Source organism: Parasteatoda tepidariorum, chromosome 7 (assembly GCF_982258835.1).
Source record: "Parasteatoda tepidariorum strain Cologne lab strain chromosome 7, Ptep-v5.0, whole genome shotgun sequence".
NCBI lineage: Eukaryota > Metazoa > Arthropoda > Arachnida > Araneae > Theridiidae > Parasteatoda > Parasteatoda tepidariorum.
In genome coordinates this window covers 9,068,331-9,094,991 of record NC_141761.1, presented here as the reverse complement: position 1 = coordinate 9,094,991, position 26,661 = coordinate 9,068,331, and the positions used below count along the sequence as shown (strand labels likewise).

Below are 26,661 nucleotides of genomic sequence, written 5' to 3'. Positions count from 1 at the left end.
TGTCAAAAACCAGTTTAAGATATTCGCAACCTTCATGGTATAAAAACCTTTTTCTAAAACCCAGAAACTAATTACCACTTTTGTTTCCTCTTTTAACAATAAAAGGGATGAATTTAAAAATTATGAGTTACTCAAAGGATAAATTAAAATGAACACTGCATAACACTCATACAAACAAACTGAATCAATTAAAAAAAAACAATCTCTAGCTTGCAATTAAATTCAGTGATTAATTCAAGTAAATAAGATATAAAAAATTTAATAAATATTTTCATTATATAAATATGTGGTCAAAAGCTGTATTCTTCTATCTCTTCATCAGGCAATATCTTGACATTTTCATCTGACTTGTTTGCATCGTTCCCTTCATCAATTGTGTCACTCTCTTCCGCTTCAAGACAAAAGTGGTCTTTTTCACATAACGTCTTCTCCACTAGGCTATTAATAGTTAAAAATTTGAAATTTTACAAAAATAAAAGTAAGTAATCATTAAATCAATAATGGTTAAAATGAGTATCAATAATGGTGAAAATAAAGATCTAAAAGCAAAGAAAGATTTTCCTTTTTGAAAGATAGAGAATAATTTTCAATTTAAAAAAAAAAAACATCCTTAAACTTGTGTTTATTTTGTTTATTTCTCATCAAGTATAAAAAACTGGATTGTCAGAATACTACAAAGTATAAAAAAGTAATTAGTATAGGCCAAAGTCAAATAAAATTTTCAGATAATTCTATATACCTTGCCCTTTTATGTTAGAAAAATAAAAAAGAGTGAAGAATATTTTGGGAGGAACGTACAAAATTATTTGCAGTAAGAGTAAGAGTTACTTCCTAAGCATATTTGAAGATTTCCTAAAAGTTAACTCAGATTGTTTTTTTAAGTACTGAAATCAGCAGACACAAAACTATGATGAAAATTTTAATTATTTTCTTTAATTCATTTGAATATATTACAAATAAAATGTAAAAAAATTTCTTATTTATTTGTGGAATTTTGGAAATTTAAATAAAATATGATTTTGTGTTAAATTTTATATCTAATAAACAATTTTTGCGACATATGTAAGACTATGTGTTATTTTTGGAATATTTACAAGACTATTCTCCGCGGAGTCCTAAATGAAGGAGAGAATATGAAGATTGTACTGTTAGGTCTATATAGTTTGTTTACGGTAAAACTCTCCCTGCCACAAAGTCTGAAGCTATGAAAACAAGAATAGCGCATTTCAGGGAGTGTAGCTTCTCTAGACTTGAGGGCTAACACAATAGACCGAAGAAAAAGATTCCCTTTCTCTTGCCGACCAGATCCAAAACCTGTCCTAAACAGTGACCCCTACTTAGAATAGTTATATCTACCGTAATACCATATTATAATTACCATAGTCACAACCATGGAACCATATGAAATGATAGCGGAGTTCTTACTTTAGACAAACTACAAGTTGTACTGAAATGCCAGCATCAAAATTGTAGAAGTAATAACCAATCAGAGTATTAAATGAAGAAGTGCATTGCATAAAACAAATTAACCAGTTTGCAAGAAAGCATTAAAAAAATTTTTAAGTATCAAGAACAAAATGAAAATTTCTAAACTAGCTAACATGTGGGGAATGCAACCCCAAGGTGGCATTGCCCATAACAACAACACAGAATTCAATACAAATTAGCATTCACAAATGGCGAAATTCTAAGATGTATATATTACTTAATTCTGTGTATGCATAAAAAAAATTAGTATAATTAGTTATATATATATATACAGTACAGAACCCGTTATCTGGAAATAAGAAAACTGTAAAACCAAAAAACCGGAATGAAATTCCATAAATTTTCTCGCCATTTTTTTAAAAAAAATGTTTTTTTCCTCATAAGATTTTAGGATTTTTCGAAAGATGTTTACCTTACCATCATTTTGGAAATAATCATTAGTGTATTACTTCATCGTTTTTTTCTTCTTTTTAAGATTATTTCTAAATATTTATTTTTTTTAGTTGGGTTTAACGATAAAAAAACGGCTTTTTGTAGCGATTCAGAAAACCAGAAAAATCAGTTATCCGGAATAGCGATGGTTCCGATCGTTCCGGATAATTGGTTCTATACTGTACTATTAAAATAAAACAAAAAAATCAATACTATGGCAAATTTAAAAAATATACAACACAGAAATTGTATACTTCATTGTAAAAAAGATAAAATTGTGTCAATCATTTGGAATCAATGTTCTAATTTCTGATTAAATTAGAGCAACGCTTATTAATCTTTTTCGACAACTACATTTAAATCACTAAAAATATTTTCTCACAGCATTTCAAGTTTTAGTTTATGTTCTTTTGTTTTCCTATATTGTCTATACTTTTCTATGTTTGTATTGTTTTCAAAATGGTTTCAAGGAATAAAAAAGAATCATCGTAGATTAGTTGTAAAAAACAAAACAAAAATTAACTCTTGGTAGTTAGGAAAATTAACGTACTTTAAATAGATTGCTATGAAAATTCTTAAAAACCATAATTTTTATTATACCATAATTTAGATCCCTATTTTGTCTATGAAATAGTAATAATTATGGAGAAATTGTGATGGTTGGCACCTCTGAGAACAGCACAGGAGCATGACGCTATTTTTCAACATTTGTTTTGGTGACTGTTGATGGTAATCACTATTTAGAAAGAATAGCTGTGAACATATTGTGTAAATATTTTCAAAAATAGGCGAACATTCATATTTAAAGAAAAGCCATGATCGCCAATGAATCTGTTGCTGAAAAAATGTAGTGTTAAGAATAACGATTCTGAGACTTGAAAAAGAATGGTATAATCCTCCCAATAAAGATAGTACTATCTCAACGTGTTCATCTTTAGCACAACTTAATATTTTATTTTATAATCGGCATTGAACAGTCAACCCAGTTTCAGGTTTACAACCATCAATGTTTAGCTATGTTTCTTCCTGTAAATTTTGAACCCAACCCAGAAGACAACCTCTGGATCAAAAATTGGGATTAACCAACCCTTAAAATGGTGCACACAATTTTTGCACAGAACTTCCTTAATAACCCAAAATAGAGGTACTGTGTTTCAGAAGATATCATTTCCAATATTTGTCAAACATTTTCTTGAGAGTGTATTGCCAGATATATCTAGTCCATCAAATTGAGAAAAAAAGTAATTAAAAACAAAATTCCTAAAAAAAGACAATATTTTACAAGGTCTTACAAGCAAATATACTACATTAGAGAATAAAAGAAAGATAATAAATATACAAGTACAAAGTAATAACAATCGCATGTGTTCACCTTTAAGACAAGTCAAAATATTTTTAGATGTAAAAATAACTAACGCATATTTTTTCAAAACTTATCAATTATATTTTTTTATAAAAATTATAAAATATGTTTTAAAACTAAAAAAAATAACAATAAAAACCAAATTGAAGAGAATTTAATTGTTTCAAAGAATATTTGACTTAATATAGTTTAATTAGTAGATTGTATCACTACAAGGTTTTAAAATTACAAAATTAGACATAAAATGATAAATAATTACCTAAAAAACTTTTTTATTTTCATATTTCCTAATTCCTTCATTAGTGCTACCTGAGCTAAAAAAAAGAAATTAAAAAAAATTTTTTATCTAGAAATTTTTTTTAAAAATACAATATTAAACTGTTATTATTGTATTTTTAATTTATATTATAAAATATAAATTAAAAAGTTACCTACATTTCATAACCATAAATACCCATTTTAAAAACATATAAATGTAAATTTTGAATATTTTAGCTGGATCTAGGAATCTAGCATAAAATTTCCCAAGTCTAAAAAAGTTAAAGCTTTTGCTTCTTTATAATAAAAATTAACACAAGAAATATTTTCTCTGAGAATGTCAAGACATAGTAACTGTTAGGATATTTTAGAAGATTTTGAGCATAATGAAACTTTTAAAAAAATGATGTTATTTATGACTACAAATTTTATACTAACTATAATGCACGGAAGATTTAATAGCTTTTGGAATGAGCTTTGGTTCCTCTTTTAATAGAGGAACTATGACATAGTATCTGTTTTAGCAGCAAAAAAAAAAATAAAACTATAATTTTTCTTCCAAGCAAAAAAAAAAACTATTTTGAGAGAATTTAATGAATATTTTCAATCAAGGAAGCATTGACTGTAATATTATCAAAACAAAAATAACAAAATTAATATTACAAAACGACAATTAATCTTCAACCACTCACATAAGTGCAATAAAGTTAAGATATTTTTTATTCAGTGGGACAGTCTTTGGAAGCTCTTTGGGTTCATAATTTTGCATTACTGAAGAAAAAAAATGGAATAAAAAGGAAACAAAGCTTTTCTGTAAGGTTAAAAAAAAGGAAGTAGATGTAAAATTACATAACATTAATTTTGGCAAAGAATCGTCATTTTTATATATATATATATATATATATATATATATATATATATATATATATATGTATATATATATACACAATATAAATGACAATTCACGATGAAAACACTCTATGCCAGGAAATCAATTAAGAAGCTTTTAATTCGTATTTATTATTGTGGTTATTATTATTTACATTATGCTAAATATTTATGGAGATTGTAAAAAACTTATTCCTTTGTCCTATGTTTTTTTGCTGTAACTTTAAAAATATTCAACACAAGTAAACAAAATTTTTAGAGATATTTCAGATTATTTACAAACATATTGATTTAATATTTTAAAAAATTTGATAAAAACTGCTTAACATATGAGTATTTAAAGTATCTCTTTTATATTGCGCATGTACAGAATTTTTTTTTTTGAATAAATTCTTCTGTAATTTATTGTTGGTCCCCTTAAACCTCTGAAGGCATTAACCTTTATTGCTAAGTTAGAAAAATTGCACAAACTAAACACCTCTAAAGTTAATAAATCATTTTCTCTGCATTTATTGAGAAATTTTAAAAAATGTCAAAAACTGAAAGTGACTTTACCATTATTTTAGGGTAATGTACAGTAAAACCTTTTTTTGTGCGGTGGATAGGGACCGCATAAAAGAAATCGCACAAAAAAAAATTCGAAAATTTTATAAATTCTGACATGTAATAAACAAGTTTGTACCATATACCACCTAAAACTTTTTTTATGCGGTTGATAGGGACCGCATAAAAATGTCGGACTCAGAAAATACATCAATGATTTATGAAATAGATAAGAGAATGCTTTCAATAGAATTAAATAATTAAATTAGACCTAAAGAAATTTTAAAAATATTTAATTCTTCATTGTACATATACATGTAGAAGTTTTCAAATTATACATTAAATAGTTTGCTGCTACTCGTCGTAATCCAAAACGCGCATCTTCTTGGAATGAATTGGTTGAAAATCGCTTGAAGATAGGATTTCAATTGATTTGTTTTTTGGTACCATAAAGTCAGTGATCAGATAAAATAAAATAAAAATCATAAAAACTACATATAAATAGAAACAAAAGTAATTAATTTTTTTACCTTTAATCTCACTATAAAATGAATCCTTAATCTAATGAATCGTGTATAAAACTCTGAATACGAAGCGTATAGTATTTGAGATACACGCAGACGAGAATTTAAACGGTTTAATTTTAAAATACTAAATATTTTAACACAGCAAACGATTTTTTACTGATTTACTTCAACTTGTTTAGCGCAGAATAAATTTTAAACAGAAGAGAAAATGGAGTTGACGATAATAAATGAACTAATGAAAGTAAATAAAGAGAGCATCGCGAAGTTCAGATACATCGTTGTCAAGGAGACCACGTAATCAGAGTTCGTCCACAACATGCATATGCACATTGATAGGAAACATTAAACTGGTGCTAACGCCGTTAAGATTCATATACCGCATAAAAATAATTCGCACAAAAAAAATCGCACGAAAATAAAATCGCATAAAACCAATCGCACAAAAACTGAATCGCATAAAAAAGGACCGCACAAAAACAGGTCTCACTGTATATATATTAACGAACTAAATCTAGGAAAATATTTACAAAAAAAAAAGGATTTCCTTTATTTCCCCAATTGAGGTTAATAAAAACATTTACAACAGGAGACACCTGATTATAACAAAACATCAGTAATCTTGATTCAAATTATATGACATACTCTGTAATTTAATCCGCCGCCAGTAAGCAATAGTAAGAACATACCCTCAGTTGCTAAAGATTTGATTTAAAATCAATTTAATATTTATTATGGTTTTCTATACTTAGCTATATCACTGATTCATATATTCTTAAGCATGATGTGTGCTATTTCTAATTCATGTCAAAGTGAAATGCAATGTGAATAATATAAATACAAATCAAAAGAATTCCTAAATTTGCTAGCATAAAAATCATGATGTGTAATTTGAAAACAATGTGAATACAAAGCATACTGTATAATTCATAAATTAAACGAATAAGACTAACTCTGGTTATTAGTAACTTACGTAAACATACGAGTTATTTTTAAATATATAGAGGAATTACAAAGAAGATAGATTGATAGAAATAAAATAAGTTTCCTTCTGTTATCAGCTGACATGCGACTGAGGGTGATGGGAGGTCAGAACAAAAAAAATCCTTCTATTTGATAGGTTAAAAATCTCTCTACATTTAAATAAATATAAATGATTTAGTTTTCTGAATAAACTAATTCAAGAAAATTCATATTGAAGGCAGATTGTATAGTTATGTTAACTTTCAAAAATAGAAAAGAGGAATTTTCTGCTAATTCTTCAAAATTACGTCAATGAGAATTATTGAGAAACTCCCCCCCCCCCAAAAAAAAGAAATGAATAAATAAAGTAAATATTAAGATTAGTTGTTCTTCAAACATTTTGAAATTTTTTTTAAAAAATAGGCTAAGATTATTTAGTTTTCAGACAAAAGAGTACATGGCTGCAAGAAATTATAATTTTTATGTGATTAGTTTTGTGATAAGTTTTGATTGTGATATGACATGATTTTTTATGATCAAAATAAGTTTTTCCTTAGAAAATAACAATTAAATTAAATTTAATAACTCTAAGACCAAGCTGAAATTTTTTAAAAAGGAAGAAAAATGCAATGCATATCTTCAGATATATGAATATGTGACTTCTAAAATTAGGGAGTGGAGTACTGCAAATAAACTGAATGTCACATGACTTTCAGTCACAAATTTCTTTTAACAGGAAACAAATTGATTAAGAAACAAGAATTTGACAAGAAATTTTCTGCAAAATAGTTTCTTTAATGAACATACAACATTGAAAAAACTAATAAACCATGTTACTCAATCATAGAGCCTTTGGGTATTGAAATTCTTGCATTATTTTCTAATTGAGTAACATTTGGTAGAAGAAAGTTTGGAAAAGCTAATGGGCACTCCATTGAAATTTAAGCAAATGTAACTATAAAAACAGAGTGTTTGGCTCGAGGAAGAGAATTATTTTGGGGGTTACTGTTCCCTCTGAGAGATACATAAGAAAAAGAGCTTTGATCACTATTTCTCAAAATTTTTAATTATATTATTAGCAGTTTTAAAAAAGAAAGTGATACATACAATCCATAGAGCACTCATGTATTCACCATTACTTTACCAAAGTGCGCATTCAAAGTTAGCTTCAATGTCATCAACAAAGGTTATATAATTCTCTTTCAAAAACAAAGGAAAAAATTCTGCTGAAATAGATGTCTTGTCAAACACCTCCTAAAATAATACAACACAAGATTAGAAAATACCAGTAAATGAATTAAGGCAATAATTATAAAATACAGTCATTACTGCAACCAATACATCTATTTCATAGACACAATGTTATTTTAACGTGTGTTAGAAAATCTGAATTGAACTGCTGATTCCAAAATAATATGAAATTTTTGTTTTTTAATAAGTAAATCACATCAAATACAGGTGTTAAACATTTTTGCTCTTTCAAACATTTGGTTTTAAGACAATGAAAATATGAAAGCGCTCAGAAGTAGTAAAAATCATAATATTTTCAAAAACAACAAAAATATCAGATGTTTTCATATATATGCAACATTTTGGTATATTTTCAATGTGAAATCTAACCTTACTTTTGATTAAAAAAACTCCAATGACAACAACCAACCAACAGACTTTGTTCACTCCAATATAATATGAAATTTTTTGTAAGAAAATCATATCAAAAACAGGAACATTTTTGCTCTTTCAAAACAAAAATTTTTTCATAGGCAAAAATTCAATGGATAGCAAAAGTTTTATGGAAGTGCAGGTTTCTAATTTACAGTAATGTGATAATGGTAGGGAAAAGCATGAACTAATCTGTCGAAATAATGTAACAGTAAAAGGATACATAAAATGGAAAGGTTCGGCTGCTAGAACACAGTTAGAAACTTCATAATTTGGAAATGAAGACAATATAACTCTATAATATAACATTATAATAAAAAAGGTAATTTTAAATTAATACAACATGAAACTTTTAACAACATTAAAAATATAACGTAACTAATAATTCAAAGATACATACATGTTGAATGAGCTTGAGAATTTTTTTTAAGACACACTAAACTAAACAACATTTTTTGTATTGTTGATCGGAAAAAACAAAATCTTATCTCCATTAATTATAATTTTTTAAGGGTATTGAAAAACATTCTAAAAATGAAACATTTAGCTATTTTGTTATAAAAAAATCATTAACAGTATATTTTAATATGAGTGTTCTCCCTAACCATTTTGTGAAGAGCAGCCTGTCCTGCTTGTCCTTTGATCCCTACAAAAGTACCCTCTTTGTCCTTTTTTATAAAAATAAGACACCCTCCCTTAAAAACATAGTCGTTTTATTCAGATTCGATTTTGAAAAAAAAATTATTCATTTAAATAAATATAATAATATGTAGTATAATAATATATAATAAATATAATATAATAATATATAATAATGTATAATAAAATAATATATAATAAATATAATACAGTAGAGAACCGATTATCCGGAACGATCGGGACCATCGCGATTCCGGATAACTGATTTTTCCGGTTTTCTGAATCGCTACAAAATGCCGTTTTTTTAATGTTAATAAAACGAAACTAAAACATAATTTTGAAATAGTTTTAGAAATAATAAAAAATGATAAATAATAATACACGTAAGTTTAAATAAAGAAAGAAATTATGAAATAAAAATTATATACAGGCCTATATATGTTATTAATGTTATTATTAACATTAATAACATATATAAGCTATTTGTGCTTATGTGAGATTCGTCTACAAACGGCTTTTGATCCGTTCTCTAAATCAGTTCTTTCGTCAACTCGATACGCCGTACGCTGTAAATAACAAAATGGGCTCAAAATCTTGCAAGAAAAAAAATTTCTTTTTAATGGAAGAAAATTAATTTCCGGTTCCGAATTTCATTCCGGTTATCTGGTTTTCCGGTTTTCTGATTTCCGGATAAGAGGTTCTGCACTGTAATAAAATTTAAATAATAATTACACATTGGGGAAATTATATGTTTATAGGTTAAATTCAGGTTACTTTTACAAATATATACTTTATTTGAATTATTCTCAACTGGTCAAATTTTTATAATTTAAGTATCTCTTTTGGAGGAGGTGAGGGGGGGGGGTGATATTCATCAATTTTTTAATAATTTAAATTTTAAAACTGATTTTTCAATATATTATTTTTTAAAATTGCACCGTTGAAAGTTATTTTCCTATAAGTTTTAGTTAAAATTATTGAAAAACGCTCTCAGCTGTTTATCAATTAATCATTTTTTGGTAGTTTACTTTTAATTAAAAAAAATTTATGCACAGAGATTGCCTTTTAGCATGCCTTTAATTATTTTCATTTGCAACAATCTCTTCTCAGACTTTGAAAATGTGAGAGAATTACTTTTTAAAATATACTCATAAGATAGTATGAGACGGTAATTTAAAAATTGTCAAGGATAAAATTCAGTTATATAATATTACAAATTTAAATTTCTGATGAGAATGCCCTTACAAAACTCAAAAAGCTTTTTTCAGAGAGAAAGCTCAAGATTCTTTTTTATTCATAAGTAGAATTCTGCAATACAATTTATTTTCTATTAATATAGACATGAGTTAGAGGAGCTTTATTCTTTAATCTCATTTGTTTCAAATTCATATTAATAAACAAAATTCATATGAATAAGTCACTACATAAATCAAAGTAAACTAACTAAATAAGAAATTGATTTCATTTAAGAAGGATTTAGTTGAGAAGAATAAAAAGAAATATATAAAAGTATTGAAGACAAAAAATATAACTTTTGAGGGTTTTTTTTAGGAACTTCCTAATTATATAATAACTATACATAATTCTAGAATAGCCATGTAATATTTTGTACATCATTATAATGATTTTTTAAATTTTGTATTTACGTATTTTGCCAGAATAAAAATAACAGAATCAGAGAAAGCACAAATATTTTAAGACACAAATCTGCTTGTATGCTGTTAATAAGAATTATTATTAGACCATTAGGCTATTACATTACCAAAATAAAATGTATTCTTTTAAATTCTGTTGGTGAAAATACATTTTTCAGAAAATAACTAATAAAATTAGGTTTTTCAACACATTCTTAAAAGTTTAAACTGCAGAACAAAGTTTAAAGGGAATCATTGAGAATTTTAGAAGAATTTAATTATTTTTAAAATATATATTCTACCAAAAAAGGTATTGCAAATTTTTATTTTGCAGTATACCTTCATCTGATTAAGCAAAGCGAAAGTAACATGGGTAAAACTGATAAAATTTGTTTACTTTCAAAATATGACACATAAGCCTTGCTTTAATTTTCTATTTTTATAATTTTTAAGATAAATTTGTGATTGTTCTCATTAAACTAAAGAATAATTAGGTGATTGAATGTGCCTAAAAGCTAAACTTTTTTCTTTATGAGGCTTTCCTCTAAAAAACGTTCCTCTGCTTAATAAGATTTTGTAGGACAAATTTGCTGAAATAAAATTTTTTTTAAAAATTGCAAAATAATAAAGTATAAAAAACTTTAATCTTTCAGTGTTTTATGTAAACTTCATTATAATTATTTACTTTTATTTTTATTAACAAAAAAATTTAAACTCAAAATTGCTTTACAAAATATATGTACTATCTTTGAGAATGAAGATAAATAAGGAAATTTTATAAGACTACAAAAATTGCATATTTTAAAGTTATTACTTTATATTTATTAAGAGTTTTTTTCTATTCAAATTTAACCAAACACTGCATGGGTATAGGTGTGAGTCGAATAAATGCCCAGTGAGTATGGTACTTATAAATGGGTATTTACCTCTGACTTTGGTTAATACCCTAAATCAGGATTTTCATAACTTTTTATCTTTTTAAAAGTATGTAACCATCATTTTTCTAGCTTATAGTTCTGGCAATAACAACATTTTTAATTTTAAAAAATGAACATTAAAACTTAAAATATATCGATTCCAGGAAAAATATTTCCAAGAACCCAGCAGAGGAGCTAAATTGCCGCAATAAAAAGTAATGTAAAAAGGTTTGCATTGTGCAGTAGCACAAAGTAGACTTTATGTTAAGTGATTTATGTGAAGGTTGAGCACTTTTCAAGAAAAAAAAATCCTTTTTTTTTAAGACAATGGTATTAACTGGATAAAATAGAAGAAATTTATGAGCATAGGAGACGAGTTTGAAATTTCTTAAATGTGTTCATTTCTATTAATTCTATAAATTTAACATATATATTAAGTGACTAAACTAAAACTGGAAATTTCCTTTGTAAATTTTTGTAAAAAAATAACTATACAACTAGTTCATTTAAAATAAATGATTTTTTAAATGTAATTTTAAAATCATTTGATATTTTGCTTAAATATTTTTTTTCTACATGTTATTAGAAAAAATAAAAGGATTTTTTTAAAAATTCCTTGATATTTTAATGAAATTTTAAAAAAATCATTTTTACAAAAAATATTAAAGTAAACAATTTAATTTTTACATTAAAGAATTATTTTGTCAAGTATGACCAAAACAAACCCTTAAGAATAAAAGATAACTTAGACAATTAAACAAGAGGTTGACAAATTTGGCTGAGTTAAATTTATTAAGATTTTGTATTTAATTTTCAAGATTTTGTATTTAATTTTCAGTTTTATGTGAAATACTTATTATTAATATTGTTCTGAACTTTTAATTAAATTTACAACAATAAAAATTTAATGAGTTTTTATAGATAAGTTTTCCTTTAATGTTTGTTAATAGTATTATGGAAGCCAAGGATGGACAGGGATACCCTGTAGGGTGGTGGATGTTCTTTTTAGGGGGTATCATGTGATATGTATATATTTATATCTTATGTTAGTATGTATTTATATCACTATGGAGGAATTAGGCAGTATTTTCCTTAAGCGATTTTAGAAACCCTGTCTACCCTTTGATCCCTATAAATGCACCCTCTTTGCCCTTTCTGTAAAAATAGTCATCCCTTAAAAACACTGCCTTTTTATTCATATTCCATTTTTAAGAAAATTAATGATAATTACACAATGATAAAATTATCTGTGTTCATAGATTTAATTTTCATTACTATTACAAATATTTACTTTGTTAGAATTATTTTCATATGGAAAAATTTGTATAAGTATCTCTTTTTCTGAAAGGGGAATATTACTGACTTTTTTTACGCGATTTTAAAGTTATTTTTTAAATAAATACTTTATTTTAAAAAGATGTAGCATTAAATGCTTACTTTCTTATAATTTTCTGTTCAAATTATAGAAGAAGGCTTTTAAGCTGCTTTTTAAAAAACGTTTTTTTTTTTTTTGAAAAAAAAATTGGGGGGAGAGATTGTTTTTAGAAATTATTTTTCATAAATTGCATTTTTCTCTTTTTTAGATAATGAGAGAGAATAACTTTAGTATAAGAGAGTATTTAATAGTATAAGAGAGTAATTTAAAAAGAAAAATTCCCCTTCCCCTGAAAATCGAAGATTTGAAAGTAAATTAATAGCAATTTATTTATCTCTCTTTGTTTATTTCAATAAAAAGTAATAAAGACGGAGGGCACACTAGGATAGGTCCCAGAATCCCGGTCCATGTAAAGAAGATAAACTTTTCCAATTCATAATCTATCAGGTATTATTTTAAAGTTATACCAGTTAATACATTTTCAATACATTTCAAATAAAATCTGGTTCAGATAAATTATATATATTTGTGTGTTTCTTCTATCAATCTCACTTGCTATATCCTAATTAGACTTTAAATCATAGCATTTAACTTATTGAAAACATTTTTTTCCTAATTAATTTTATGTATTTAAGTAGTAAAAAGCAATTAAATACTTTTTTTTCATTCCTGTAAGTATAAGTAAACTTCAGCTCTTTAAAACATTAGGTATAGTAAAACTTATACATTTTATTTGTTTATTATATTTTATGTAATAAATAATATATGTAAATAAAGTCAGCAATAAATTTAACATCTCATTTTAAATGTAGAAAAAAATAGTAGTCCCTTCCCCCCACCTCCCAATTCCCTTTCTTAATAAATACCCTTTCCCCAGGGCAGTTATTTTTAAAACAGAAGCTTAACAACTTATTAAACTCAACACATAAAATACTGAAACAGGCACGCTAGCACTTTTTAATCAACTACTAATAACTATATAAAAACTTAAAGATTTACAGCCAATTTAAATTAACATAATAAGCATTATTGTTCAAACATCATCACATCACAACTAAATATTGATCAGAGTTAAAATTGCATAGTATTCATAAGCAGTGAAAGTTTTGTATAATAAGTTTTTTAAAATAAATTACTTAAAATCTGAAAAATATTTTAAATTTTAAAAATATATTTATGAGATGAGAAACCAAAAATATTGGGAATTATGAATCAAAATGTGAGGATGATTAAACCCCAGCCATTCTCAAATGAAAACTAAAATACAATAATTCCAATAATTTATGAAGGGATTTTTCTTCTTAGTTAAAAATTTCTGACAATGTGAGTAAAACTTAACTGTACCTTAAATATATATAATTTTTTAACACCCAAAAGAAGATGATCATTGAATTTTCAATAAAATTCATAAATACCGAGCTATTTGTGAATTTTGGGTATTTACCCGGGTCAATATCCAGGGTATTTGCCAAATTATAAAATCTAAAAGCATGGTATGGTAAAAAAGAAAAACGAATGAGTAATAAGGATTAAAAAAATACACATAAAAAAAGTTAATGTGCAGTAAATTTAGTAACTAACTATGTATTTTAATTGTTGTGTTATGGAAGAAAATATAAAATCTAAATAATATAGAAAAATATAACTTATGAGCAACTAATTTTGAAATCGAAATTTTGGCCTGAAATTACTTAATTATTTAAACTAGTTGATAAATATTCATTTTATGCATGTTAAATATTTATGTTTTTGAAAAAAATATAAAATATAAACAATGTTAGAAAATATAACTTATAAGCAACTAATATTGAAATACAAATTTTACAGTATCTTATCTGCTGTATCATATTTTACAGATATGACTTAAAATTCTATTAAATTTAAGCTAGTCGATAAATATGCATGTTACAGTGCTGACACCCTATTCACAACAATGCTGATAGTACTTTTCTTATTCCTATGATAAGAAGAAGACTAGAAGAATTTAACACTAGTAAAATTAATGAGAGGATAATTTTAAACTTTTAACAAGAGATAATTGATCAATATGTAACTATACCAATTTAAAAAGTGTTTACATAATAGAATGCTAAAAATATAAAAGGTAATGTAAGGTATTTAAAGGTAAGTAGTAAATGAAACATTTAGGTAACAAAACTGAAAACCAGCAGCTTAGTTACATTTAGCAGGTTCATTATGTTACAAAAATAAATTAATAACTGACCCACATGTTAAAAATTAATATTGTAGGCACATGACCTTGTACTTTATCAATTTAAAGTTGATTTCAGTAGTTATTATAAATTTTAAAACACACAAGAAAAGGAATTATTGGCCTAAATTATTTCTTAATTTTGCAAATACTTTGCAATGTAAATGCCTCTAACTTCCTACTGTAAATACCTGCGAGTGGTTTCTTCTAAGCATTCTCCGCAAAAAGGGGAAAAAATGTAGTAAATTTGAAAAATGACTTCAGAAAAAGAGCAAGAATGTGGCAAAAAATATATCAAATTTTTTTTTAAACAACTTCACAGAGAAATACCTCAAAATTATGTTATTTTATGTCAAATAACAAAAAAAGCAACATTGTTCCTCTGTGTCTATACATAAGAGTATAGTCATCTAATGTATTTTATTCTATTGAAATAAAAAAGCTGTACAAAATTTCAAAGTCATGCTAATAATGTCAGTATAGTAGTTTACTTGCCTTCAGTTACTATCTATATTGTCTCACAATAGAAAAAATAATTATTAGTAAGTTATTTCAAAAACTGAATTAATAAAAATAAAATGTTAAATCTTAAGGTGCATTTTTTCTTATACAGGTCATAAACGCTACAATATAAAATAGAAAACTAAAACTTAGCCATTTTAGAAGATTTTTCAAACATAATGTGAAAAAAGTACACACTAGGAATTTGAAATAAATGTTTATGGAAAAGAGAAAAAAAAACCACTCTTAAAATGTGCTTAAGGTGTACAATAAGATCTGTTTAATTGCTAGCATAAATAATAATCAAATTTTTCTCTTCATAATGTTAAATCTTCATTTGTTCCTCCAGCAATCGAATGTATTTTAATGATTTCAGTCCAAGTTTCCTCTCTAGTGATTCTTTTGACTGCAATAATGTTTTTAATTTTTCATTGCTTGAATTACATTGCTTGAATTCATTGCATTAAAATGATAAACAATGTATAAAATCAATGTTGATTAAAATTATACATATTTGCATTAAAAAAGTAATGTAAAAAGGTTAGCAATGTGTAATGTAATAAAGTAGACATTATATTAAATCATTTAAACTAAAATTGGTACATTTCGAAGAAAAAAATCTTTTTTATTCAATTTAATTAGATAAATTGTATTAAAAGGAAAAGATTGTCAATTATCACAGAGAATTAATTGAAATTAAATTTATGAAATTCGTTGAAACTAAGTTTTTAAACAGGTTTTGTTTATTTAAGGTGAGTTCGTAAATTTAATATAAGTGATATAACTAAAACAATTAATTTCATTTTAAATTTATTTTTAAAATTATTTCATTTAAAAGAAATTTGCAGTTTTTTATTTATTATTTTTTTAAGAAAAAAATTCAAGATTATATTTAGCTTTCATCTGTATTAATTCTATTTTTATTAAAATAATAAGAATATTATTCAGCATCAGCCATATTTGTGAAATTTCAAAATTTCATTTTAGTCAAAAGAAATATTGAATTATGCAAGATAACTTTAATACATTACAGAGTTTTTCGTCAAACTTAAGGCAATTCAGAAAATTAACCAAAAGGTAGTTAAATTTACTGCAGGTAGTCATCTGCATATACAGTAGGGAACCGATTATCCCGAACGATCGGGACCATCGCTATTCCGGATAACTGATTTTTCCGTTTTTCTGAATTGCTACAAAAAGCCGTTTTTTTATTGTCAAACTTGGAAATAATCTTAAAAAGAAGAAAAAACAATGAAGTAATACACTAATGATTATTTCTAAAATGATGGTAAGGTAAACATCTTTCAAAAAAGAAAGAAAAATCCTGAAATCTTATGAGGAAAAAAACATTTTTTTTTTAAATGGTGGGAAAATTTATCGAATTTCATTCCGGTTTTTTGGTTTTCCGGTTTTCTGTTCTGTATAAAAATTATTGTGTGTGTTTGTCCTTAATACACTCCTAAACCATCTGACCGAAAGTTATGAAACTTGGGATACAGATAGTTCAAAGAATGAGGAAGGTCACAGTTGACATTAGAACATTCTCTGACAAACCATTTGAGTGGGATGATGAAGAACGAAATGGAATTTTCTGATTTGTTAAGCAATAACCATTGTCATAAATTTAACGATTCAATTTTTCAAATATTTCAAAAGATAACATTAGTGATAATTGCTAGCTATTTAATCAACAAAAAAAAATTTTTGATTGCACATATTTAAATATTTATATTCACCATATCAGACAAATACAATGAACATTGCCTGGTAGCATGCTTGGCTTACATCACTAAATGTATAGTTTGTCTGATACAACATTGTTTATTTTTGTTTATATTAATTATTTTACACGTTTCTAACAAACTAATAATTTAAAACAAACAGTAATAGAATAGGAAAAATATATATTTATGCATTTGAAAGCAAAATTAAGGGGAAAGTGGTACTTATTCGATTAGGAGAAACACAAAAAATCGATGCCAATGATGCTTAATTAATTAAGGTAATATATGCATGTTGAAATAAAAGAAATAAGCTTTGTACTAGAAGGCAAAAGTAATGGAGTAAAGGTATTTATTTTTCTAGAAGAAACGTAACAAATCATCATACTATCATTGAGGACAATAATTGCTTAATTAATGTTGGTAATATGTTTTAACTGAAATTAAAAAAATAATAACTTATGAACTAAAAAGCAAAAATAAAGAGAAAAGATATTTTTTCATGTTTTGAGCAACCGTAAAAAACCAGCATGTTATTATTGACACCAATCCTCAATTAATATTGATGTGTATTAATTATAATAAAATAAGCTATGTGCTTAATTAATAATAATGTGTATTAATTAAAATAAAATAAAATACGTTATGTGCTAAAAAAGTCAAGCTCAAGGAGGGAAGATAAAAAGAAAAACTTATTTAAGAAAATTGTAAAAAATAACCTCTCACAAATGAGGCTTAATACATATTTATCACTGACGGTAATGTGTATTACTGGTATTATGGTGATTGGTGAATTGGTTTTGAAAAAAATTCTACAACAGATTTTTAATAGTTTCAGAAAATATTTTTTCCACTGGTAGCTAAGATAGTGTATGCCAAGTGATGCTAAGTACTTTTTATTTTTATTTCAATGGTATGATTTATGAATTATGGTATGAAATGCGGCCTTGCAGAATTTTGTTTTTAACGTAAATTTGTAAATTTTTCTTCTTTTTGTTTTCTACTTACAACGGTAAGCCTCATGCTATACTTTGTGGTGCACGAGGAATTTTAAGTCATTTAAATAAATAAAAAAATGGTATGTTTTAAAATGGTATGAATGGACAAATAATTTGTTGCTTCCTTTTATTTACCATTGCCAAGTATTTGAAATAAAAATTCATGCAAGCATACTAAAAACTAATATTTATTAATTTTGTAAGAAAAAAGCAAAAACAGTTCTGTTACATTAAACATACCCATATTGACACAAAAACTTTGCTTTTTTTTCTAATTTATTAATTCCCTTAAAATTGTCATTCACCTGGTTCTTCCATTAAGCTTTTTAATTGTGTCGTATATGCCATTTAGTTTTCAGCATGATTGCGTTGTGTTCTCAGTACTGATTTATTGATTCTTTTCCTTTAGGAGAAAAAAAGTATATTTTGATATAAGAAAGATATATTTTGTTATATCCCTATGCGAAGAACGGGTATTCAGCTAGTATCTTTTAAAATCTCATTTACTATTTTCAATTTAATATTCATAACTACCAACATTGATAGAAAAAAAAATCCAATAGATTTCACAAAATTTAAATTTTATGATAACCGTTGCATAAGATACTAAATATTTTACATATAAAGAATTTTAGAAATTTTTTGACATCAAAATATAAAAAACTTTATTATACTTATAGCTATAAATGGTCTACATTATTTTCCAGTTATGATAGATATTAAATGAACTTGAAATGTTTTTTAGTAGAATTTTAAATAGTGATAGACAAGTAATTTATTATTAATAGTTAATAGATTTTTAGTTAATATAAAAGGAAAGTTCTGAATTAAAATAAACAAAATGCTTATGAATGAGATTCCCTTCACTATGTGTTAGTAATACTTATTTAAATATTCAAGTAAGCGATGAATTGTGTAAAAATTCTATTTCCATCAGGATTTTTTTAGGGAAACTTACTCAAATTTAGGGAATTTTCCTTAAACCAATAGACCAGGAGAAATTGACAAGATCCAGAAATGTAATGGTAAATTCAATAAAGTTTGCGGTAATGAATATTAAATTGTAATTAAATATTTCTAAAAATTAAAATATCTTGTGTTTTGTATTAAAAATACATCTTGTAATTGGTAATATGATTTATTTCATAATTTTTAGCATAAGAAGAAAAGGCAAACATGCATCTTTTTATTCTATACTTCATTCTAAACAAAGGCATAAAAGATATTAATGCAAATAAAATTAATTCCAATTAATTATTATTGATTTCAATGCTTTTGTTATATGCAATTTCACTTTTTATGTCCTAATCACACTTAAGTTAATAGCAATTAACCTACGAAATAAAATAAAAAATTCAAGTGAAAAGCAATAAATGATATGTATTTAAATAAAATAAAAAATTAAATACTCTTTCTTCATTCCTGTATTAAATTTTCTCTTTCTTTCTTAAAGATTAGGAATAAAATAATAAAATTAAATATAAAAAACTATTTATTATGCTATTTACATAGTAAAATATATAAATCCTTGCTTAGAGTAACTCAATAAGCTAAACAAACAATTTTAATAGGGGGCAAAGTTTTTTTCCCCCAGATTAGTTTTATTTCAATGGGGTAGAAATTTCAGGATCCCTTTTAAACTTGATATACAGAAATATTTAAACATGTAGCATATATTTTATATCCCTTTGAAAATCATACTTATATTAAGCTGCATTTCTTTTAATTTATTAGTAATAAAGATGTAGAAACTCAAAAACTTTTACAGCCAATTTAACACAGACATTTATTATTCAGAAAGGTATCACAACAGAATATGAATCAAATAAGGCATTTTGGATAATTCATATTCCAAAAAAGATTTGCATGATTAACTTTTTTAAAACAAATTACTTAACTTGAATAAATTTTGCAGTTCAAAAATATATTTCTGGCAAAACTTTCATCATTGATGAAATCAATGATGATCATAAGTTACAAATATTGGGAATTATGAACAGAAATGTGAATTTAAAGTTGGCTCAACTGAATGAGATAAAAAAGGCTTGACTGAATGAGTTTTTCTTCAAAGTTAATAATGAATGAACTATTTGACTATGCAAATAAAGCTCAATTGTGCCTTAAAATATACATAGTTTTATAAAACTTCCGCAAGTTATAAGAAAAGTTAAAAAACCTTAATAAAAAAATTCGTGATTATCAATTAAAATGACTTCACACGATCTCTTGATATATAAGAATTTAGGACAATACATGTCCTTCGAAATGAAGAAAAATTACTTTTATTTCTTGAAAAAGAAATAATTCGAAAAATTCTTATTCTTAAATGTTTTCAACTAAAATTAAAATGTTTAAATTGTGTAGACTAATGCAATATGTTAAAAATATTACACTAATTATCAGCATAAATCTTACTTACCAGATGAAACAGTGAAGACAGAATTGTAGTCGGACATGGTAGCCTGCCTGGTTGAATCATCTTGTATGCATGCAGATTGGTTTCACTTGATTTGTTTGTGATCCTTTTTGCCATTTTCCAAAGCTCATGTCATACCTTCTTGTTGATGCTCATAATAATTTCTTTTAACCAAAAGATTGAACTTTTCCTTCAGGCTCCTATTGAATCAATGTGATTTTACTTAAAACAATTATTTATAAACTTGCAGAGATACACTAGCTATTATTTATACACTGGCTATCAGTATTCAGAAGTACAATAGCACTGAAAGTTTATGGAAATTAAACACTAATACAATTTTAAGATGTTTTATTACTAAAATTTATAAAAGTACATAAAGGGTACATGAATTATAAAATTGTTATTTAGGATTAAATGAAAAAAAAATAACACTTCAGAAAAGGTTTCAAATTAAAAAATATATATCACAGACATATTTAGCTTAGAAAACAAAATGAATTTTACTAATAACATGTCTCATGTGATACATCAAGCACTTTTATTTTTTACTTTAATCAGTCAAAAAAAAAAAGCTGTGAAAGGGTGATTAGATATCCTGCTTTTTTGCTTCTATCAATTTTTGTTTTCTTGTTTCTAGATATCTTTTTACTATTTCTTGCTATCAGCAATAGTTTTAAGAGAGGCAGAGGCAATTTATCATAGAAAATCTATTCACACTAAAATTTCTTAACTCTTAATATTTAAGAAAAAAATGACATTTTAATTCATTACTTTTTCTAAAAACCATAATTTTTATTACTCGATTGTAAGACTGTCATCTGAACGATGGAATTGTCAAGAAAAATCTTCAATTTTTCATTATATATGATTATTGATAATAAATCAATGACTAAAGATAAATGATTGTAGATAAATCTTAATGGTTGGCATCTCTACATACAAAAGCAAGTTAGAATGAAAACCAACCCCATAAATATTTCCTGACAGAACAGCATAAAGAGAAAGTGACAAAAGAAAAAAGGCAGGTCAAATGACATAATTTTTTGTGTTGAACAATCTTAAAAGTTTAAAGGAAATGAAACATTTTTTAACGGTTTAGAACAGCACTATAATTATCTTTAAATACTATAATTTATGAGCATTACAAATTTTATAATGAGATAAATAAGACACTTAAATAAGGCAATAAAATTGAACAAGAATGACAAACATAATTTTTTTAGAATTTTAATAGTTTCCATTCATACAAGTCAGGGCTCGCCAAGTGGGCCCACTTTGATAAAACCTGCCTATGTTTTATTGGATAGGGCTCTAGAGTGAGTTCATATTGTGACTGTGTAAAACCTTTTGCCAATAATTACCATTGAAATCATGAGATTGCTCTTGAACATCAAATTAGATTCAATAAAAATATGTCAAAAATATTAAATAATGTTGATCTTTACCTAGAAGATATAAATTTGGAAAAACATTTATCAATTGTTTCTAAAGCTTTGAATACGCTTCAATCAGAAAACACTTCAATTTCAGAAGCTGTTGAAATATGGATGAATCAGAACCACATTTTGTAAAAAGATCCCAGCAGACCGTTCAGCCATCTCATTTATTAGCATACATCATCGACACAAGAGGACAACTTTTAAATGATAAACAAGAGCAATTAGCAGAAAACTGGCTTTCTAATCATCATCTAGAATTTCCTCCAGGTGTTATGGCCCTCATAACTTCCCATGCTGAATACTTTCCATAATCGATGATGCTTGACAGTATTATTCAACAGTTTTAAACACAAAAATGGTTCAAAATTATGGCAAAAAAAAGTGAAAAAAATTCTAAGCTTACACAAAATTTCTGACAATTTTTTTTTTCTTCCTTACACTCAGCACCAGCATCCTCTGCTTTCATTGAAAGACACTTTTCAACTTTTGGTTTTATTTGGAGTAAACTATGAAATAGATAAAGCTACAAAACTCGTAAAAGTGAATAGCCATGTAAGAAATGTGGATACTTTGAATCTAATGTATGATAACAATAATAAAGAAAAATTAACCTTTAAAAAAGTAACCTTTTAATTAATTAAAACTTTTTTGACCTTTACGTTAACTCTTAACATTTGCTGACAATTTTTAACTATTTTGAGAAAGTTTATATCACTATTAAAAAATAGTTAAAGAATAAAATATTGTTTTTAAGATTTTTTAAATATTATTTTTAAGATTTCATTTGAATATTATTTATACTGTTTCTTTTAAACATATTTCTTTTAAACTAAGCGGTTCATTAACAAATTTAAAGTTTTATTCTCTAGTTTTAAAAAAATAAGCTAAAAATGTTTATGTATGCTTTTTTTCATAATTTTATAGACCAATTGGTTTCTTGAAATAAAAATATAAAGTTAAAATTAGTTATCTAAAAATGAAGTCTTTTTTTTCTAAGGTTAAATCTTTGAAGAATAGGATAAGTAACTGATACTCTTTATAATTATATGTAATTTTAATTTCACTTTCTATTCATCTTATTATATAAATATGGAAGACCATTAATTATTTATTTCAGTTTAATTTCAGTGAAGATAAAAGTCAGATAAAATGTTAGTTTTTACTGATTATAAATTTATAATTACTATATATATATATATATATATATATATATATATATATATATATATATATATATATATATATATATATATATAGCATAATAAACAAAAACACGAAGAAAATAAAGTAAAACAATAAGTTTTATTTATTATGCATAAGCTACAAGTAAATAGAACTCATAAAATAAGTTCAAAATGTAGAGAAAACAAGGGAAAAATTACAGAACAATGAATGAAGGGGGAAAAAAATAATAATAAAAATGACAAGAAACTGGAAGGGGTAGGGGAAACAATCTGAAAATTCGGATTGTTTTTTTTTTCTTCTGGTTTCTTGTTATTTTTATTTTTTTCCCCTTCTTTCACTGTTCTTTAATCTTTCCCTTGTTTTCTCTACATTTTGAACTTTTATATATATTTATATATATAAATCTTAATAAATACAGTAAATAGATGTGTGTTTAAACAAAAAGATTAATAAATTTGTTCCTTTTATATTACTGTTGCATTTATATTTTATAACGCTAGAGTTAAAAACTGTGAAGCCTTATGTATTTAACAATAAAGATTCAAATATGCATTAGTGAGAGTGTGCTATTTAAACTTAATTTAATTTTGTTATGTGTATTTTACATTAACTTTATAGATTTATTTCTACTTTTAGGCTCATACTATTAATACTATTACTATTTAATAAATAAAATTAATTATACAGTAGGAGATCAGATTCATGAGCATTAAATGAAAAACCCAATATTAACTTTTATAGCTTTAAAAAATTGACACTAAACAAGGTTTTTTTCATTTTTTTACCAAAAACATGATGATGCAGAAGAAATAATTTTATTAAACCACATGCAAAGATAGATTTCTAAATATAGAACGGTAGTTTAATTACTAACTAATGATCAGATCAGCTGATAGCTTCTTGTTTTGACTACCAATGATATCACTATCAATCCATGATTGCAACATTCAGTTTCCAAAAAGATTTCATCACTTCAAACATTTTCATCATCTAAATAGAAAAAAATATATTTTAAATTAAGTACATAAATAAGCATAGTTGTCAACATGAAAAGAAAAACAATCTAAGAATTTTACAAAAATAAATATTTCACACCAACTCTCGAACTTTATAGATAACTGTCTAGAAAAATGAAATTTTAGAGATTTCATGAACATGTAAAGGAAACTGCTATTTTGAATTAGCTGCATGCTTTTAGTCTGCAGTTGTATTTAAATGAACATAAATATTACTTGCACTTATAATTTTAGAAATAATGGCTGGAGAAAAAAGGCATGCTGCTCTCAGGTGGACCCTAGAAGGCAAATGAGAAGAGTTTACTTTACGATGCATGAAAACTCAAGTTTACAATGCATGTTGTTAAAAGAATTAATGGTGTCAAGGATTACTGAAAGGGAACAGTCAAGATTTGATAATAAATACTTACTCAATAAGTATTTATTATGCTGATATTTTACAAATTCTAGTTTTCAATACTGAATTCATTTTAAATAGTTGTAAAGAACTGATTCAAAAAAAGTGCAATGAACAAAAAGCTAAATAAGCTAGTTTTTACGAAACTTTCGAAAACTTCTCTAGAGCTGGCAGTTATAAATATGTAAATGTATTAGCATTAAGCATATAGACAATAAAATATCATTAGTTATAACCATAAAGTTATAATTTATTTCTATTATTGTCATTAACATGCCTGGTTTGTAAGGAACCTCATAATCAAACTGTATAAGAAGCTGGAAAAGTTAATTGTTTTCACTAAAGAATTAAAAAAGGTTGTTCTGGATTTCTATTAAAGTATTGCAATCTTTTCATTATAGTTATACACTGGAAAACAATAAGAAATGTCATTACAAAAGTGGCCTTACTATTATGGTGATCAAAGAGTAAGGTCAGTCTAGAACAAAATTCTGTAAACATATATCATATAACTAATAGTAAATCTGATATTTGGACTGAAATAACAGGATAAATTTTATAATACAGGAAATAAGAACTCTATTAAATCCAATGCATTAAAATGTTCCTTATTTTTTCCCCCTTATGATACATAAGAAAGAAAATAAACTAATACACAGCACCAAAAAATGTGGAGAAATGAATAAATAAACAAAAATGATGTATTCATTTTCTGTTAAACCAAACTTACTTAATAAGGGTACAATAAATGAACTACATCACAGAAGAACAAAAACATAATCTTAAATGGAAAGTTCATTAAATGGCAGCTTGACTTTAATTTTATTACTTAAGTTAACAATTTTATTAACATTAGTACATGCAGTTGATAACAAAATGAATTGAGCTTTCTAAATAAATTTTCAATTCACTGATATTATCATTAGCAATTATTATCATTAGCAATAAAGTCAGATATTATTAGCATTAGTCAGATATTATCATTAGCAATAAAATTTGTCTTTACAAACTCATAACCAATATAGCAATAGGTAGCAATTTAAAAATATATAAGCAATCATTGTTAAATAAGCTAATTAATTACATATGTAGCAGATAAGGAACTAAAATTTTTGCTTTCAAAAATTTTTTCTACCTAACTTTTCATTTACTTTAAGTAAAAGTCTGCAACTAACAACAAAAAGAAGAAAAACACATAACCACTGTTAGGTGCGATTCATAAAATTATTTTAGAAAACATTTGTAATATTCATCCAAATTAATTGTTTTCCTTGGTGCACATAATGGCAATTTTTAAAAGAAAAACACACCAATCAGGGAAATTATTGTTCATGCAAACTTCTAGGCAAGGTTTGCAAGGGGTCCCATTTGCCTTTTGAATAAAAAATTTAGTCCCAAATGCTTTTTGAACCTGATTTTGCACCCCAATATATTAAAAGAAAAAAAAACATGTATTCGATATTTTTAATAAGTTATTTTTATGATACACAACTTTCTCAAAATTTGAGGATTACACTCATTTTAAAACCAATTTATAGAATGTGCCAATTTAACCTAGGAATTATTTTTTAGTTTAAACTAATTATCTCTGAAAAAAAATTTTATTGATAAAATTAAAAATTTTGTATATATTAGGTATCATAAAAGTGAAGCAAATATTTGTAAATAATGCTCTTTTTTGTGTTGGGCGCCCTTTTTTAAGAGCTTTTTTCAGTTTCTAGTGCCCTGCCCTATTTAAGATCAGGAATGAACACTGCAAACTTAGTTTCTTAACATAAAAGTTTCAAAGCAAGGAAATAAAAATAATACTTAAATTAAAAATAGCAATTGGAATTCTGAGAAATAATAATGTTTAAAAACATTAGAACATTTCAGATTAACAATGCTACATATTACAGAATAAACATAAATTTATCAAGAAAATAAATAAACATATGAACAGGTTCCTTGAATATTAAGCACTGTCTTAAACTAGCAAAGGAATTATATCAGTTTTGTTATCTCGTACTAATGAGTAAATTTCTTGTTTACAAAAAACTAAAAAATTGTTGGAATCAAACTTATTTCCAAAAATTGTGCGAAAAAAT

At 25.4% G+C, this 26,661-nt stretch overlaps 1 long non-coding RNA gene across 6 annotated transcripts; it reads right to left on the bottom strand.

The window, feature by feature from the left end:
* Positions 1 to 243: 243 nt before the first annotated feature.
* On the bottom strand, positions 244 to 26,661 carry LOC147806810 (uncharacterized). 6 transcript variants are annotated; one of them, XR_015435266.1, is made up of 7 exons: positions 26,583 to 26,661; positions 24,036 to 24,151; positions 22,380 to 22,482; positions 20,538 to 20,734; positions 7,567 to 7,713; positions 3,543 to 3,597; positions 244 to 438 (listed from the first exon to the last, which is right to left on the bottom strand). It is a non-coding gene; the product is annotated as an uncharacterized LOC147806810 (long non-coding RNA). The 6 variants fall into 6 exon arrangements; XR_015435263.1 differs by lacking the exon at positions 22,380 to 22,482; XR_015435264.1 differs by lacking the exons at positions 22,380 to 22,482; positions 26,583 to 26,661 and adding an exon at positions 25,305 to 26,570.